At 36.8% G+C, this 20,430-nt stretch overlaps 1 protein-coding gene across 1 annotated transcript in view; it reads right to left on the bottom strand.

The window, feature by feature from the left end:
- LOC105225604 (wiskott-Aldrich syndrome protein family member 3) overlaps nucleotides 1-20,430 on the bottom strand; it is a 77,450-nt gene that overhangs the window by 8,012 nt on the left and 49,008 nt on the right. The window lies entirely within an intron of this gene.

The following is a 20,430-nucleotide window of genomic DNA, read 5'->3' as shown; positions in this document are numbered from 1 at the left end:
CGACTTAAAATCCATCGAAAACTACTAAAGAGTATAATAGTTTTGTTCACCTAACAGTTATGTATGTATATATATAAATGGTAAGGATGGCGAGGCGAGTAGAAATTCGTATATCTGCCTGGCCGTCCATCAGACTGTCCCCGCTACAACTTGCGTAAAAATGGACAGGGTCGTAATCGGGTCCCTACCATGCTCACAAACATACCATCGAAATCTGTGAAGTGCCATAACTAAGCGCTAAATAATGCTATGGAACTGTAAATTGGCAAAAGTAGTAAAAGGCAACTGAAAGCTAAAAAAATAAACATTTAAAAGAGGGGGTAGCCCAGTCCTCCTAAGATATTTAATGTACCTATTTCCTAATCAATGCAAGCTATTATAACCAAATTCGCTCAGGCTAATAGAAATCGGAAGATAACCCCAACCACTCCCCGTATAATGTTACTGTTAAAAAGTACTTAAAGTGTGATAAATCAATATCTAAATATGACAGAGATATAGAGCTTTTTCGGTAAATCAAACTACGCGGTAGGCTTAATGCAAACTGTTGGAAAAAGGAATCAGGGGTGTTGTGGAATCTGATAGTTGCGGAATTAGAATTGAAACCGATCAAAAAAAGTAGGAAGTGTCATGAATTCAGATATCATTGGTTTGATATTCGAAACAGAATTTGTATGGGTTTTGGGTGTAAATGAAACCAATTTTATCGGATTTGCTATCAGAAACAAAGCAAGAAGAAACCTTTCTTTAATTCGGAACTCATTAAAAACTTTAATAGGATTGCTTCCAAATGCATCACATATTGTCATATTAGTAAACAGCTGATTCGAATATTGGTTTTGCGTATGTATGTATGTATATGACGAAAATCCAAACAGATTCTGTGACACCATTGAAAATCAGAATTGGTTTGCAATTCTGACAGCTAAGCAATTCAGTCTTGGATTCCACAACATCCTGAATATCTGTCATCTGCAGCAAAATCGAAAGTTCGAAAAAACCGCTTTATCACAGCTATTGCGCAAAAACGCGTGAAACTCGCATCAAAGAAATATTATTTGCAGTTTATTTTGGCTAAAATTCAATTGAATCGGTTCGGTTTTTTAAATTTAATTGGGTTTAATAAATATACATTTTGGGTAAATTTTAACTGTTTATTTAATTCAATTCGGGTTTGATTAGTATAATATAATTATAATCTAAAAGATCCCGGATCCTAAGTAGTGATTTTTGGTTATATATTTGGGCTTTGTATTTAATATAAATTGTTTTGCTAGTGAGAGTCCGGCTTGACATGAAAGAAGGGAGAAAAAAAGTAATTTCTGTGGGGCCAAGTTGCAGAAAAGTTCAGCCGGACTTTAATCAAACAAGGGAACAAATTTCCCGAAAGTTTCTGAATTTATTGATCACCTATAACCGCATCAAACAGTGGAATAACCAAACCGGCTGTAACGCTACTATATGGATATTTTTTAACGAAATTGCTGCAGTACCTTGCGTACGCCATTCAATCAATCCACTACTAAATATTCCGCAATCGTCGATCCGAAAATACCTTTTGATATGTGAAAGCGAGCGGTCGAATAAGCATCATGCAACAGCATCGAAACAGCTCCAAAAATATTACACCAGTGATGGTAAGAGGGGGCTTTATAGAAACCGGGGTAAAAATTGGACGATGGGCGTGGCACCACCCACGTTTTGATGATTTCACATATATGCGACTTTCTTCTGATATTCCTATATTACAATACGAAAATTAAAATTAATGTAATATATGTATTTGTCCAAATCCCAATAAACCAAATATTTGCACCCCAGTCGATTTCATAGGCCAAAAATAAAAGTTTGAAATTTACCACTTTTTGTATCAAAGCTATTTCTTAAAACACCAATAAAACTAACGTTAAATGCATTTCTGCTCTATCCCATCCGCAAGGGCTACGAAAAGCGAGAAAATTGAGACAATAGAAACACGCGGACAGTGCAGTGAAAATAGTTTAAAAATTATTATTATTAATTTAGAATCGTGTTTCACCCCCATACATTGAAATGAGTATTGATACTAAAGGTATATGTTATATAACAAAGTGGTTTTTATATAATAATATGTTGTTTTATTATTTTAAAATAATTGTTTTATAAGGGCCATTTTGAGTGGTATGTTTTTCTTTATACATCGGCTTCTGGTATACAAAAAATTATGATCCCTGTCTCGCCCTCAATAAATCAAGTTTGTTTATATATTATTAGTTAATGTTTTCTAAGTCTATGCTTTTGATTTCAGCTGCAACTCTCTTTGTTATTCATGTTATTCTACCAGACATGCGATTTTTTGTGGGTTGTTTTTTATAATTTTTTGTATTTACGTGTATGTATATTCGTGTATATTTTACTGTTTTTTGCATCATACATATATATACATATTTGAGCTTTGGTTTTCATTTTATCATTTTCTCACTTTTATCAAATGTTTGTTTTATATGTACTTTTATTTAGGCACATCATATTGGTGTAAACTTTCACGCCTATATAAAATATTATATTTTTGAATTTTGGTGTTTAGAAAATGTATGAAGTAATATCTCTTATCACCGAAGCAAATTTAACCAAGCTTCAGTATCAACTTATTAGAAGCTGCGTTAACAAAAAACTTGATATCAACTTTTTACCCTGCTATGATAATATTTTAAAGGAAAAACAGTTTTGCAGGATAAAGATCTCACAATCTGATGTTGAAGTTGAGATAAAAAAATTATTGGACCACATTGCGTCACAAATATAATTAATGAACGGAATGAATCCTCTAATTACCTATTATCTATAGGAATATGTGGCTTTGGAGGCAGAGGGAATATAAGCAGAAATTTGAAAATAATAATTTAGAAGACAATAATTTATTTGTCACGACATATGTTCTTGTATAACTAATAATAAAATCGCAAAATGATGGAACCAATTTGGAAAAACTGCAGACCTTCGTCCACCCGCTATTGCCGTCCTGTTCGAATTCAAATTCAAAAGGAATCAGTTTAATAAACCCTAAATGCACTAGATTTGCGCTAGATCCTGCAAAGGAATTAACTTCGAAATATTCCTGGTATTATCTTCCTTCGTCCGTCCATTAAATTTTAATACACTCTTCCGATGTTATTCAATATGCATCAGTTTCAATTGGAGAGCTCTCATAAGAATCTGCTGAGTCAAGCAATAAGGACGTTAAAATGAATTGACTTCATCATACACATAAGAACTAACGGGTCGCTACAAAACAGGACTTGCTAAACCGATTACTTTTGAGCTTAGATTCTTTCACCGCCAGTCAAAGAAAACTATCATGCAAAATTAAATCAATTTTATTAAAATCAGTTTTCGATTTAGTTAAATAATATTCAAAAAATTCCTTTTTTCGTTTATCAACTTTTTCAATTTAATATAATTAATTAAAATTCGTTACCATCGGGTGGTGGCGGAGTGGCAAACGGGAGAGGAAAAAAAGCTTTGGCAAAAGTTTAACTTTTATATAGGCAGTGAAAGTATTTTTGGCCGCTGATTCCATACAATACCGATCACTGTGCCCAGTACCTATAGTTGACTTTTTGTTGTTTTATTTATAACAGTTTATCATTGTGCATAAAATGGATAACACCAGGATTTTCAAGGACGCGGCTGTCTTTGCTCCAAATGTTAGTGAAGGTATGTGGAGTACCATTTTATTAGTATGTGGTATTGGCAAAAATAGATAAAAAATGGGGCGGATACTAGCCCGAACTCCAATGTACTTCATATGGTTTTTGTTTTTCTAACAAACTTTATGAAGAATTAGTCGGTCACTGCGTGAGTTGTTTATTCAGAGCATTCCTTGAAAATTTTCAAGTATACCTGAGCCATGTTCAAAGCCACAAACGGACAACGTTATTCCTCGTCATTGGGAATTGTTGAGAAGAAAATTGTACATTTATAATCTTACGAAACACCCTGTATATTATTAGACTTACAGATGTCATTACGAATAGAAGCTAAGTTCATTATTTAATACACTTCCTTCTTCTGTTTTATACTGTCGCCAAGTCAACACGCGTTTTACTCTCCTAACAGAAGGAGAAAAAGGTTCTGTGTTTTATTAAATATATTGATTTTTGATTTGGAATATATTTTTCAATTTAAAAAATGTCGAACGTGTTTTCGGTACCCGTCGAACGACTTCGCGGTCGTGAAAATTTTGATGTCCGGAAATGCCAGGCAAAATCATATTTGGCCATAAAGGGCCACTGAAAAATGGTCCAGAATGGTTTGCCTGTCACTACAACTGCGGCTGATCGTGATGCTAATGAACAAGCACTAGCTGAAATCACGGTGTTGGTGGAGCCAAATAAATTCGGTCACTTTGCAGATAAAACATCAGCTAAAGACGCGTGGGAAGCACTCATGGAAGCCTATGAAGATAAAGGTTTGACGCGCAAGGTGGAACTGTTGAAGCAATTGGTACAACTCAAGCTGTCAGACTGCGAGACTATGCAAGGGAATGTAAACTCAATGATAATGACTGCATTTAAAGTGAGAAACGCAGGTCTAAAAATTGATGATGAACTAACCGCATCACTGGGTTGCCCAATGAGTTTCAAGCGCTAGTGCTCGCTGTCGAAAACTCCATGAAAACGCTCACTGTAGACGCTGTGAAAAATCTACTTTTACAAGATGCGAAATTTGATACAAAGCGAAGTGCCGAAACTGCTCTTTATACAAAGGCAAAAACATTTTCAAAAGTTCGCTGTCATTCGTGCAAGCAACTAGGGCACATAAGCTAAAACGGTCGTAAGGAAATAGTGAAAGACGACAAGCAAAAACAAAAAAGTCAGGTTCTTTTTGCTTCATCGCTTTATGCTAATATGCACAACAATGAAGACTGGTATGTCGATTCCGGCTGTTCTCAACATATGGTAAAAAGCAACGAATGCATGACAAATAGAAAACGCGTGATAAACAAGAGAGTAATTGTCGTTGACAATAACAAAATTGATGTTGAATGCACTGGCGATGTGCAACTCTCTTTAGCTATTAAACATAAGAATGTTAAAGCAACTATCAAAAATGCTGAGTACGTTCCTAGTTTGTGTGCGAATTTACTTTCGGTGAGCCAAATGACAGACAATGGGAAAGAACTACATTTTAAAGACAATTGGTGCAAAATATTAAACGAGGACAAGCAACTAATTGGAACTGCGAGCAAAATAAATGGTCTTTATCGTCTGAACTGTGTGCAACGAGATAATGCAGCGATGGGCGTCGCAAGCTATAACTTATGGCATAGGCGCTTAGGTCATGTCTGTCGCGAAAGTGTCACAGCCATCCAAAATACTTCGGAAGGTGTTAAAATTACAACCAGTGGTAACGAAAAATGTGTGGTTTGCATAAAAGGCAAGCAGATCAGAGCGTCACACAGTGAAAAAGGGCAGCGTGCTCAACAACCTTTGGAACTAATACATAGTGATGTAATGGGTCCATTAAATGTTAGCTCATTTTCTGGTGCGCGCTATTTGTTAACGTTTCTGGATGACTATTCCAGAAAAGTATTTGTTATCCCAATTAAATCAAAAGCAGCTGTCTTCGATGAATTTGTAAAATTCAAAGCACTGGTGGAGAATCAATCTTCGAAATATATAAAAATTCTCCGAACGGACAATGGTCGCGAATATATAAATGAAGTGTTCAACGAATATCTTTCGAAATATGGCATTATTCATCAGAAAACGACACCCTACACCCCCGAACAGAATGGCGTTGCAGAGAGGCTAAATCGGACACTAACGGAAAAAATCAGATGCATGCTGCTAGATGCAAATTTGGAGGATAGATTCTGGGTTGAGGTTGCTGTAACTGCGGCATATCTACTGAATCGTACACCATGCAGAGGTAACAATCTGAGTCCGGAAGAGTTGTGGTCAGGAAAAAGACCAAACGTGAAACACCTCAAAGTCTTTGGCTGTAAGGCAATGGTTCACGTAGCCAAAGAAAAACGCCGTAAGTTAAAACCTAAATCTCGAGAATGTGTTCTCGTAGGCTACAGTACTGAATCAAAGGCATACAGATTGTATGATCCTGTAGCGAGAAATATTATTGTTAGCTGTGATGTAGTTTTTATTGAAAATTAAATTAATCAAAATCCTCCGACTATAGATACAAAGACAGATACGGTTAATTTATGGTTACCAGAGCCAACTTCCGTTGCCAATTCAGAGGGCGAATATATGGAAGAATTACCAACAGAAGATGGCAGTGGTGAAACTTAAGGTAGCAGCCATTCGCATACAGAAAGGAATCACGAATCAACAATGGAGCGCGAAGAAATAACAGATTTGGATCATGAAGGAGTCCGTCGCTCTGAGCGATTGCAGAATATGTTACGACCAAATTATAATCTCTGCGTAACTGAATATGTATCATCAGATCCAAACACTGTGGAGGAAGCGATGGCAAGCGAACACCATAAACTTTGGCAATCTGCAATGAATGAAGAAATTGAATCTCATGATATCAACGGGACTTGGGAACTATCAGCCCTGCCTATGAGAAAGAAAGCCATTCCGTCAAAATGGGTTTTTAAAAGAAAGGTAAATGCAGACGAAGATCCTGTACGTTATAAAGCCAGGCTTGTGGTGAAAGGATTCAAACAGAAGCAGCACATCGATTATGACGAGACATTCGCACCAGTTGTGCGATATACATCAATTCGTTTTTTGCTTGCTCTTGCGGTGAAATATAATCTTACTGTTTACCAAATGGATGCTGTAAGTGCTTTTTTACATGGCGAGCTTAAAGAAGAGATCTATATGACTCAGCCAAGTGGCTTTGACGATGGATCCGGTCGCGTCTGCAAGCTGCGAAAATCGTTATATGGTCTGAAGCAATCTAGTCGTGTCTGGAACATAAAGCTCAATTCAACGCTAGTTACTTTCGGCTTGCAACGCAGCAACGTCGACCAGTGCGTATATTTTCTTGTCGCTGACAAAAAAAGCTATTCGTCGCTGTTTACGTGGATGATGTCATCCTTTCCAATGATACAAAGCTGCTGAACAAACTAAAAAATAAGCTCTCTGAAACTTTCAAAATGAAAGATCTAGGTGCAGCATCATCGGTTTTAGGTATGCGTATAGCTCAAAATCTCAAAGAAGGTACACTGAAAATCGACCAATCTTCCTACATTGCCGATGTAATTCGACGTTTCGGCATGGAGGAATGCAATCCTGTAGGCACACCCCTCGACGTTAACCAAAAGCTGCCCGCGGAGATGTGCCCAACTAATGATGAAGAAAAAAGGGAAACGGCTACTATTCCCTATAAGCAAGCTATTGGATGTCTGCTGTATGCCGCTCAGGTCACGCGCCCTGATATATGTTTTGCTGTCAACTTGTTAAGCCGATACAGCACGAATCCAGGGAAGGCACATTGGACTACAGTAAAGTGGGTCATGTGCTATCTCAAGGGAACTCTTGACAAGGGCTTAGTGTACAAGAGGAGCCCTGATAAAATCGTTGGTTTTTGCGACGCTGACTGGGCAAAAGATGAAGCCGAGTTAATGTCTATGGAGTCAATCTGGCTTAAGTGATTTGAAAAAGAGTTAGTGCCCAAAGTTTCAAAATCTATGATTTTATTCTGCGATAACAAGAGCGCTATACACATAGCTGAAAATAACTCATACTCAAGTAGAACGAAGCATGTAGACATCAAATCAAAATTCATCAAGGAAAAGATTGAAGATGGCCAAATTAAGTTATATCATATTGGCACCGATAAAATGATGGCCGATATTTTTACGAATTATTTTTTTTGGAATTGTCAAATTGAATTTGACTTAAAGTAATTTATTCTCATCTAATTTTTAATAAAATATTTTTCTCTTACTGATAACTGAATTGTATTACTGTTTCAAATTCATTTCTGATTGTATAACGAACTATCATTTCTATATCCTTTTTGTTATGAACATAAGTATTCAATTTAGGGAAGGTGTTGAGAAGAAAATTGTACATTTATAATCTTACGAAACACCGTATATATTATTAGACTTACAGATGTCATTACGAATAGAAGCTAAGTTCATTATTTAATAAACTTCCTTCTTCTGTTTTATACTGTCGCCAAGTCAACACGCGTTTTACTCTCCTAACACGAATTCGAATACAGTTGGAAATTGAGCGCGTTTAAACTCAGCTGCCACATGTGTAAAATCCGTGGTCGTGACAATTTGAAGCAATCGTTATTTCCATAGCATAAGTTAAGAGTGAAAAAACGGGAAGTGTCTGTCTGAATATATCCGAAAGGAGAATGGTGCCAAAGTGTGTTGTTATTTTTTATATCCTTCAACCGAATATTTGTGCCATGATATATTCATCCCAAATAATAATTTCATCCTGTTTCAGCACGGTGACCACGAGTAATTGTTGTATGTTGCACACTGCAGCTGCCATTAAAGCTTAAATGCTGAATGAACTGATCTGCCTCTATCTATTGATCTACTGCAATTTTGTGATTGTACCTCCCCTAGAATCAGCAGATATTTTCCCAGTTCTACGCATATATACATATCTATCTCTTCAATAGCAATCAATGCTTCATTTTACATTGCGTCACTGAATGTTATCCTTACATCGTTGCACCTTATACGATGTCGATAAATTCGAGTCTTTATGAGTACCCCACAACATGTATGATCGGACCCTCCCGCTTTTTTAAAATATTTAGCCCACATTTGTCTCTCACATCTGCGATCCTCTCTATTATATAATAATTTCGTATTTTAATTTGCGGCTTAGTTATGGCATTTTACAGATTTTCGATTAATGGCGCTTTGTGGCCGTGACCGTGAATATGGTATATTTTGCTTCGCTTCGACAGAAATTATACTTAAATGAGCAATATGTGATATAAGCTGAACCAAAGAGGACACATTTAATATATTGAGTTTATATTGAAAACGTCACCCAGAGGATCATATATTAGGAATACTAGATTTAGACAAATTTCAGTGGTAAACCACCTAATTTTCAAGGAAACTAGCCCATTTATTTAAAATGTTATACATTTCAACTAACCTGTACGGTTTAAAGTCAAATGGGAAGTGGAAAATCATTATATACGCTGTATTGGAGCTTAGAAAGGGACGAGCTGATTGTATTAATTTTGACAATGCTCAGGTATTCTTCACCACATATTTTCAAGCAGTTTCATAAATATACTAGCATAAAATTCCATTTAGCATCCCACTTGGGAGAAGAAGAATTATTAATTATAATTAATATCAGTTATTATATACAATACTTAGTCCTGTCGTAAATTCTGTTACAAGTAAAGATCGTTATTTTAAACGGAGTTCATCTCATTTATTAATGTATATACTATGAAATAAGTGATGTACAAAATTTTATACGAAATAGTTAGCCATGCTTTAACACAAACCCTCAAACCATTTTCATGTACAGATCATCTCGCTTAAGTCTTGATATTGATTTCACTTAGGCCCCTTTCGAAATAGGCCCCTTCTGCGTCGATGCAGCGCTGCCAGTGCGACTTCCAAGCATTGAAGACGTCACGGAAAGCACTCTCTGAATGGCGATCAGAGCCGAGGTGCATGCTGCTTGGATCCCTTCTGTCATCTAAAACTGCTTGCCTTTCATCGGGATCACACTCAAAGATCCATGACTCGTCTCCTGTGATTACGTTATTCAAAAAGTAGGGGTTACTTTCGCACATTTTCGTGGCGCATTTCCACTCACCGCAATTTCTGGTCGTCAGTGAGTCAGAATTTCGAGCGTAAATGGGAAAATGCGCTCGGCTCGGCTTCAAGCGTTCACTCTGCAGGCACCCTTACAGAAACACGACGATAGAACTTGTTTGTCCTGATTCTCCAGGTGCTCGCAGACAACTGAACAGCCGCTTGTTTCGTTAGCTAGGAACGCCTTCTATCGAATCGGTGTGCGCACGCTCCGGAGTACAGCCGCGGCGGAACAAAAACAGTCCTATTACATTCCGGACAAACCCTGTATATACATTTCTCTTGACATAAATTTCTGTTTTCTAAGGGCATTTCTGTGAATGCGATCGCGAAGAAATTTTATGGGTAAATTGGTTCGAACCATGCGAAGACGTCCTCTTCTCTTTCTGTCATCGACTGTAGATTTTTAAGAAAAACGATCAATAGTGTAGTACCAAAATACGATTTTCTTTAGCTCTCCACTTCACTGTTAATAAGCAAACATTGAACAAATTATTATACGAGGGTTGTCTTTTATATTTCGGGATTAGAGAACAAAAACAAATATTAATCATCGAAAACTGCTTTAATTTTTTCAAAATATTCTTCATTAGGATCTATACACTTTTGCCACTCTGATTGAAGTATCCGAGATCCGGGAATAAAAAGAAGTCATTCGGTGCCAAGTCAAAACAACATAGAGGATGACTCATTAAATGGGTTTTTTGAGTGATCTAAAATGTAATTGTTTCAGCAGATATTTGAGAGCTCGCGTCTGGTAGCGAAGAGTAACCCGTCATCGGTGGCCAGTTTTCCTATTTACTTTAAAGGCAAAGAAATGTTTGTATACCTAACCATTTGTTTGGAAGTGCTTTGTGCTCGCACAACTTTTATTTCATTCGACTCATTTTGAACCCCCTATACTCGACTGCTGCTTACCTTCGAGCTCACACGTAATCATCTGCCTCATTATCGTAGACGTGTTTCGAAGCACCGTATTCTTTCAACGTTTCTCGACAAACCTTTTTTTATCAATTGACAAATTGTGTGAGTTCCAACAAGAAAAAAATTGTCTCTACAATGAAATGTTTATTTAATGTTGAATGCATGCTAGTTCCACTAATATCTGTATTTATCCAAATCTCACGATAGCTTACATGACGATATTAAATTGTCTCTTTACTTCCAGCATCAACAACTGCTTTTGAACGACCTTAACGTGTATATATAACATCAAAAATGTCAAACTTTACGATACAGGTGTGAGTTGCCAGATTCCAACAATAGGTTGTCAAATCCCGAAATATTAAAGACAATATGCGAATATAAGTAAAAGTGTTTTTAACAGAATTTATGGCAAGGCAAGAATTTTATCGGCGAAGTTCAATAAGCAAATCGCGGTCGTATGAGTGAAGGAGCATAGACCAGGGATGGGCACATTTTTAGCCCGCAAAGTTAGCAAAGTGCACACGAGGGCTAGATGAGGGGAATATCAGTTTACGGAGGGAAGGGCATAAAAAGTGGCGAACAAAATCAATTACATTCCATAATGCCGTTCAAGATCGCTAAGTTGGGCATCCCATTATCCCTGGCAGACTAGTTGCGGCAATACTGACATTGTTCACAAATGAAAGAGCGGAAGTTTACTTCATGTCGGTATTGTACAGTTGTGTGAACAAAAAGAGGTAAACATAATTTGCAGGTTTTAGAGTTCGCATTAATATTTGTTTTTATTTACCTTTGCATGGTGGGAAATTCTAATCACTGTTAGGAAAAAATTATATAAGTTATACTTGTATCTAAAAACAATTATATTTAATAAGAAAAAGGCACATTTTAAAACTTCACAACACCTTATGGTTGTTCCTATTTTGTTCACACCACTGTACATGTGTGGTGATGCCAGTTGTAAAATTTCATTTTAGCTACAATTGGGAAAACTTTTCTTAAGTTGTGGGCTTTTATACGTACATATGCAAGGCAGTTTTATATATCTGCATATATAAAAAAGAAAATATACTTGTGACCATAATATATATTTTGTTTAAACATATTGCAGTTCCATTTATTTAAAATGCTTATATAAATATATGATTTGTGATATTTTCAGTTTTGTTGTTTTACCAAAATGTTCAAAGAATTGAGGTTTTTTTCTATAAGTCTTTTGTTAAATTTTAAAAATCTAAGTTGCCTCTAGAAATGTATTAAAATAATAATTCGCGCTATAGAAAGGGAACACATATTTTCAAAAATATATGAAATATCAAATACAAATATATTTGCGCGGTATGGCATTATTGATTGAAAGTGGCTAAGCACACAAATAGAATACAAACGCTATGACATAACTCTGCGGAACCCCTTTTTTCTCTTCCAAACAGTACGGATGATTGACGACCGCTTAGGTAATTTATGGTCCACCTCTTTATTCCTGGAGGGAGTGTAGTTTGTTCATTGTCCTGCAGTAGCTCTGTTCTCTCCCAGGGTGGTTTCTGGTTAAGGTCACGAACTATCTACGCGTTTATGACGCTAAGTGCTGTGGTGGACTTTGCACTATTCGCAATCCATGCTGGTGGTTTGCTAGAGTCAGGAGGTGAGTGAAAGTGGGGAGTAGCAAGGCCTCAATTGTCTTCACTACTGGGGAGAGGAGAGTTATCGGACGATAGGTGTAGAGCTGGTTTACCAATCGCCGAATCTCCAAATTGAGACCCCTTATTCGGATATCCACGGTATCGGCATGGCGTAAGGTGTCGCGCTCATTAGCTAAAACGGCTGCATCGGCTGGAAAATTTGGGCGGAGTTCCGTAATTCTTCCAGCCGTGATGAAGCGAAGTAGCTACTGCGATCACCTTGAGGAATCGACGTTCGCTAACGAATACGTCCGTAGGAATGGGCGGAGCGTTGAAGGTGCTCTCAGTAAATTCTGTGAAGCCGACCTAGTTAGCTTTGTTAAAGTTAACGAATGTGCGGTTGTTCACACCTGTTGTCGTCAGGTTATGGTATTTATCAGACCACCACTAGCAATGTTAATATCGGGCGAGCTATAACAGGTGCCCATAACTCTGTTGGGGGCTTCGTCATTCATTGTGCAAAAAGTCGGATAGTCAATTTTTTCCGCCAGCTCCAACCCCCTACGATCGTTTGTTAGACAGGAATGCCAATGTGTTAAAGACGCCTCGTACCAAACGGTTTTCACCACGAAGTAGTGCACCTATATTCGTGTGATATCCTGTAGGGCTACATGTAACTGTCGATGTCTCCATCGATTAGAGTTTATTATCACTACTATATCGCTCGCGATCTTTACGTAAAACGTTGAAACCGGCACAACTCAGAAGATCTGAGCGGCAGTTTAGTGTGGTTTCTTGGACCTCAGCTATCGACACACGTTCCCTGTTCATAAATGAATTGTGATATGCGGTTTTGACGCGGGTGTCTGTGAGTGTCTTGTAGGTGGTGTTTGTTGCAGCTGTAGAACCCGCAGGGGCGGTTGTTGCACTGTGGTGTTCGTTGGGTGTCAAACCGCAATGTGTCATGTTGCCTGTTGGAAGCTCCAATGGACTGTGAAAGTCCTCCGTTGGCCAGGTGGAGTGGCGGCGCAGTGCCCGAACTAGGTGCAGGTTGCACAGCCGCAGAGGCTAAAGTCGCAGTTGTGAGTTGACAACATGGGACCACGTAACTTGTGGTCCACTTCCTGTGTGTCTCAAGGCCTGAGCAGGTGGAGTTTGGATGAAGGCTTTTAGCGCAAACGCAAAGGAATAAATCCCGCAGGTCCCGGTTGGACTCAATGCCAGCACGAGTCAGGAGGATACGGAGCAACCCTGCTGCAAGGCGTTGCTCCAGTGACGACTAACTTAAACTAAAACTTACTGATCTAAACGGGGTTAGATCACCGTAACAACAGCCGTTGGCCGAATAAAATCCGGGTCAATTCCTGTGCGTAGAAGCGGCTGTTGTGGGAATTAGATGCCCACCGAATACGCTATTGCTACTGTGGATCGGAGAATCGAAGAAGACTCGATTGAGTGCATCCATTCGCTGCAGCGCCACGGTCCAAAATAATTTTTAAGATAAACTAAAACTTTTGTTATTATAATTAAGCTAAATTCTTGGCGCTAACATTAAAATACAATAACGTTTTATTTTTGCTTGCAAACCACATGTCTAAAAAAAACACCCTTTAGCGCATTGACGTTATTGTTGTCTATCTTCACAAAGCCTTTTGCCTCTTTATGAGCTTCTTTAATCGAATAATAACCCGACGGAAGTTCGTGTGTAATAGAACATTATATACTTTGCCACTTTTTAGAATATTGGATTTGGGGGTAGTAATGACCCGATTTTATCTATTTTTGTCAGTAAAACATACAATTAAAATGCCACATACTCAAAAAAGTTCGAAAAACTTTATATTAGGTATATAGGGGTCACAGAAGTATTAACCAAATTCAAGCCTTTTTAGTACACAGAGATAATATTATCAGGCGATGATTTTCTCTGAATTTTCACCGATAATTTTTATTATTTTTTTTTAGGATTTTATATTGAGTGAATTTGGCTGTTGCAACTTTAATAGTAGTGTTAGAGAGTTGAGTCACACCAATATTTTAAAAATTTTTAGCTCTCAGCTCTACTGCCAAAGCGTGTGCCATAATAGTCTTTTATATCTTAATTTAGTGCCGCCATGGCATTTTATAAGTTGTTGGTTAATGGCGCTTTGTGGGCGTGACAGTGGTCCGATTACATCTACGGAATCGTCATTACGTTTTTATCAAGATATCTTTATTTTTACTAAAGTTACAGATACAGGTATACATATATCTATCTTACTTATTCTTAAGTGATACATACAATCGTTAGGTGAACAAAACTATTACACTCTGTAGTAACATGTTGCAAGAGTTCAATAATTGCATTCTACCCTGCGTTCTTATGTTTTCCCCTTTAATAACATAATAATTTACATTTTTTTCTGCATAGTTTTACCACTCAAATTTACAATTCACATTCACACAATTAATTTTGAGTCAATAACAACCGAATATATTCATGTGAATTTATTTTTCGGCACATATTTTTTTTTTTACAAAAATCTAAAAATTAAATAGTGAATACAGAACAGCGAATGTCGGATTGAAAGTGGATTTGCTTAAAATTTACTCGGAAATGAATTACAGAACCTACCGGTATATCTCTCAGCTTGGCCGATTGCTTAAAATGAACAGTCACCAATAGGCGTTGGGTTCACACATTCAATTTCGAAAAAGTTTAGACGTGAGATAGCATACCCTTCCATTACTTGTTTCATACTTTTGATGCACTTAAAGAGGAAGAATCAGACAGAATCAGAGTGGTTTCACCGCATTGGCTTGTCTGCACAGATAAATCTGACACATTGACGTTTTGGTAAAGAATATTCGGTTCGGTATTAATATTCGGTTCCAATAAAGTCATCAATAAAAAACCTTTATTTATTCCTTATCACTTACGTAATTAAAGGAATATGCTTTTCACTTTAAAACTGATTAACTTTAATATAACTAAAACAATAATATTATTTTATAATTAAAATAAAAGACGAAAACATCAATATACTATAGGGCCTCTGGGACACATACCAGGTTGTTCAATAACTCTTGTCGTTCGATGTCGTTGCTACTAGCCCAAATCTTTTTTCCAAAAAGCGTATCAACACCAGAAATCATAGCCAAAATACAGGATATGGTTGTGGAAGATCGTCAATTGACTGGGAGAGATCTAGTAGAAGCACTTTCTCATTAGGCAGTGTAAGCCATATTTTAAGTGAAATTTTGGGTTTTAGACAGCTGTGGGCACAATGGGTGTCGCATTCGCTAACAATGGAACAAAAACACATTCGATTGCGACTTTCTTAGCAACATTTGGAGCGTTTTAAAAAGAATAAAGTGGATTTTGTGCGTCAATTCATCACTATGGATGAGACTTTGTCTATCACCATGAACGGTGTGAACCTGGTTGTGGATTACTTGCAAACTGCTAAAAACAATTAATTCTGAATATTACTGCAACCTTTTGGACCAGTTGAAGCAAAAAATTCTTGAAAAAAAAACCGGCTTGAAGAATAAAAAAAAAAATTTTTTTTTAATGGCTAAAATCAATAAAGTTCGAATTGTTGGAGCATTAACCGTATTCACCAGATTTGGCCCTCAGCGAATTCCATTTGTTTCCAGAACTCAAAAAATGTATGCGTGGCGTTTTTCATCAAATGAAGAGGTCGGCTGTTGAGGTGTATTTTGCAGATCTTCCGGATTTTCACTTCAGGGATGGGATCCACAGATTGGAGGGTTGTTAGAGCAAGTGTATTAATTTTAAGGGGATTATACTGAATAATAAAGTGTATTTTGAATCCTAAAATTGTGTTACAAAACGATGTAGCTGTGTTGTCACAAGGCAAGAAACCTATAGCATTCATTTCATGTACATTAACGCGAACTGAACAAAATTACTCAACAAACAAAAAAAAAAATGTTAGCAATCGTTTGGGCACTCAAGAAACTTAGGAATTATCTGTAATGGTCTCACTAGTAATACTACTATTTACACCGATCATCAATCCCTAATTTTTTCAATATCAAATTCAAAATTACAACGATGGAAAAATTTTATAGAAGAATACGGAGCAAAAATGAAATATATTAAAGGAGATTTAAATGTAGTATCCGACGCACTCAGCCGTCAATATCACGCGACCGCATTTCACACTACACCAGAAACCTGGTATGAAATTCGTGATATTATAAACTCTTCATTTAATATGGAGAAAAGATCTATTAAAAGACAATACGAGTGAAGAAGATAGAGAAAATATAATTAAACATATGCATGAAAGAGCACATAGAAACGCAAAAAATAATACATTAGAGATCCTAGAAACTTGCTATTGGCCAAATATAAAAAATGATGTAATCCGACTAACAAGAAAGTGTAGTATTTGTAAAGAGAACAAATACGAACTCCACCCGACAGAACAAGTTTATGCAAAACCACCCATACTCGAAGGTATAGGCACACAAATACGAATGGACATATTTGAAATCGATGGATCTCTCGTATAGATACTCAAAACACGCATATATGAGAAAATTAAACGACAAAAGAGAATTCTACAAAATACTAGAGGAAGTACTCACACAAATATTCCCATTTTGTAATAAACTAATGACAGATAACGAGACTATATTTAATAGCATAGCAGCGAAACGGCTATATATTGAACATTCAATGACCGCAGCAAACCATTCAACATCTAAGGCTCAAGTTGAACGGCTGCATTCAACCATTCTTCGAATTAAACAAAATAAATCAAGCGCGACTGAAGAACTATTCAACGCAATCAAGAAATACAATAGGACAACACATTCCGCCACAAAAAGGAAACTTATCTAATTATTTTTTGAAAGGAGTAAGACTGAAGGAATAAAAGAAGTAATCGAAAATAAGCAGGAGTATATGCTATCATACCACAATAAAAAACGAACACAAAATGAATATAAAACAGGACAAACAGTTTATGTGAAACAAAACCGACGAAATAAAACAAATCCACGCTGTTTGAAGAAAACAGTACAAGATAATCGTGAGGACACAATTTTAACAACGGAGGGGAAGGACAACCTCAGAAACAATGATGAAGATAACCGACTTACACGATTGAAAGTACGTGCTAACCCAGACTAACCCATCATTTTTGTATCAAGAACATGAATACCTATTCCATATAACGAACTTAAGCAAAATACTGAAACCATACTACGAGATCGCCCTACATAAAGGATAGATGCCTAGTGAAGACGCAACAGAAATAGCATTGTTCAACAGAATAGAAATCCTCAAAAAACAACTACTGCCCATTTAGGACATGGTAATGTCGTATTACAAGGAAAACATATTTTAAACGAAAAATCAATTGAAGGATTGAATTTAATCCAAATAAAACAATTATTATTGACTCAGAAGTATTCCACAACCAGGAACAAGAAATTAAAGATTATATTTTAGATAATGGAAACGAAAGAATTAACATTCTTGAAGTAATGGAATCAGAAAACGATTATCAGTTTGACAACATTAAAAATTAGGAAAATTTTAATACCATTTGGAGAACACACAATCAAGAATATGTTCATAACTATAAGAGTTCTTGTAGTCCTAGGATTAAGTATATTTGTAATATTCAAACTATATATAATTTATCAAAAAATTGTATATCTGAGAAACTACAACGCTACCATAGATCGTGTAGGAATGACTCATCTACTCAAGACTCAAGTATAGATCAGGAGATCTATTTTTCACAAGCACAGAGGGGAGAGTTAATACTTTAACATTTAACCACAACCTTATGTTTCAGTAAACATTAAAGGAAATTCATCAAAACAACTTTATCTTAGAACAATAGAAGAGCACTATCAGTACCACAAACAATAACAACCCAAATAGTTATTTGCTAGTAAACAACCAGCATCTCAATAGTATGAGCAGTGATAAGTATAGCCTATATAAACAACTGGAACAATAGCCTCGAGGTCACTTTATCATTATCGACTGCCAAGTAACAAGTTACCACTTGTAACATTTGTACAGTTTAAGTGTAATATATTCAATATTGAAGTACATGTGAATAAGGTGAAATACTATACAAATAAAGGATCAGTCAGAACCAATATCATTGGCTGACTTAAAATTATATATTTATTTGATTGGAAAACCTGGAAAATGGTCGCTGATGAATTAGCAAATTAAAACGATGATCATTGTCTTTCTTGACATCAAAAGCTTCGTCCACTATGAATTTGTTCCATCTGGTCAAACCGTCAACGCCAGTCCTGAAGAATCTCAAACGAAAGGTCGATCGGGTCCGATAAGACATTGGAAATTGTACCACAACAACGCTTCGACTCACACCGCCTTTCTTGTGAACAGCTACCTATTCAAGGCCGGCACACCAGCGCTTCCGCAGCCGCCCTACAGCCCAAATTTGGCCCCCGGATTTTTTTGTTTCCTTGCCAGAAAATGCCGATGAAAGTCAAGCAATGGATCTGGTAGTAACCGAGTGAAAAATGAATTATCTCCTGTCATCAAACAAATAGTTGTCGCACTCGCGATTTGGCTCCCATGTCACTGTTGACAGTCATAACTTCGAAGCCGCAGATAACAGTGAAAAGGAAGAACAACTTGTGCACTGTTGTAAACTTGGCTATAACTGCGTAAGCGGTGTTTACGCCAATAAAGAATAAGATATGTATCAGTAAAATATGAATTAGTTAATAGTATGCCAAAAAAATTAATAATATAATCATGGTCTTTTTTGAGGTTAGGATTTTCATGCATTAGTATTTGACAGATCACGTGGGATTTCAGACATGGTGTCAAAGAGAAAGATGCTCAGTATGCTTTGACATTTCATCATGAATAGACTTACTAACGAGCAACGCTTGCAAATCATTGAATTTTATTACCAAAATCAGTGTTCGGTTCGAAATGTGTTTTATCGACAAATTTTGTTCAGCGATGAGGCTCATTTCTGGTTGAATGGCTACGTAAATAAGCAAAATTGCCGCATTTGGGGTGAAGAGCAACCAGAAGCCGTTCAAGAACTGCCCATGCATCCCGAAAAATGCACTGTTTGGTGTGGTTTGTACGCTGGTGGAATCATTGGACCGTATTTTTTCAAAGATGCTGTTGGACGCAACGTTACGGTGAATGGCGATCGCTATCGTTCGATGCTAACAAACTTTTTGTTGCCAAAAATGGAAGAACTGAACTTGGTTGACATGTGGTTTCAACAAGATGGCGCTACATGCCACACAGCTCGCGATTCTATGGCCATTTTGAGGGAAAACTTCGGACAACAATTCATCTCAAGAAATGGACCCGTAAGTTGGCCACCAAGATCATGCGATTTAACGCCTTTAGACAATTTTTTGTGGGGCTACGTCAAGTCTAAAGTCTACAGAAATAAGCCAGCAACTATTCCAGCTTTGGAAGACAACATTTCCGAAGAAATTCGGGCTATTCCGGCCGAAATGCTCGAAAAAGTTGCCCAAAATTGGACTTTCCGAATGGACCACCTAAGACGCAGCCGCGGTCAACATTTAAATGAAATTATCTTCAAAAAGTAAATGTCATGAACCAATCTAACGTTTCAAATAAAGAACCGATGAGATTTTGCAATTTTATGCGTAATTAGTTAATAGTATGCCAAAAAAATTAATAATATAATCATGGTCTTCATTCGATTCAAAATGGATATATACCGAAAAATTAGGAATATTTGTAAACTATTTACACTCATTTCAGATGATCACCAACTTTGTCCAACTTCTCGGTACATAGGGGATTGAAAAGTTTTGGGTGGATTTGGACAATTTTTGGTTTATGGCTTCTTCATTTGTATTCTGTAAATAGAAGGAATCAAATGGAATTTAAAATTAAGTTATATGGGTAGTAGTAGTTCAATTTTCCCATTTTTGCACTAAAACGTAGACTGTCACAAAATAAATTTGGTTGAAATCGGTCGGGCGGGTTCCGAGATATGTGATTTTACTTAAAAAGTAGCTGGTGCCTCGCCAATTATCCGAATTTTTTACCCCAGCTCCCATAAGGCTCTCATACCATCACGATTGTAAAATTAAATATCT

The sequence above is a fragment of the Bactrocera dorsalis genome, chromosome 1 (assembly GCF_023373825.1).
Source record: "Bactrocera dorsalis isolate Fly_Bdor chromosome 1, ASM2337382v1, whole genome shotgun sequence".
Taxonomy (NCBI): Eukaryota; Metazoa; Arthropoda; class Insecta; order Diptera; family Tephritidae; genus Bactrocera; species Bactrocera dorsalis.
Note: the sequence above shows the minus strand (reverse complement) of the source record. Positions and strands in the feature narration are given on the sequence as shown.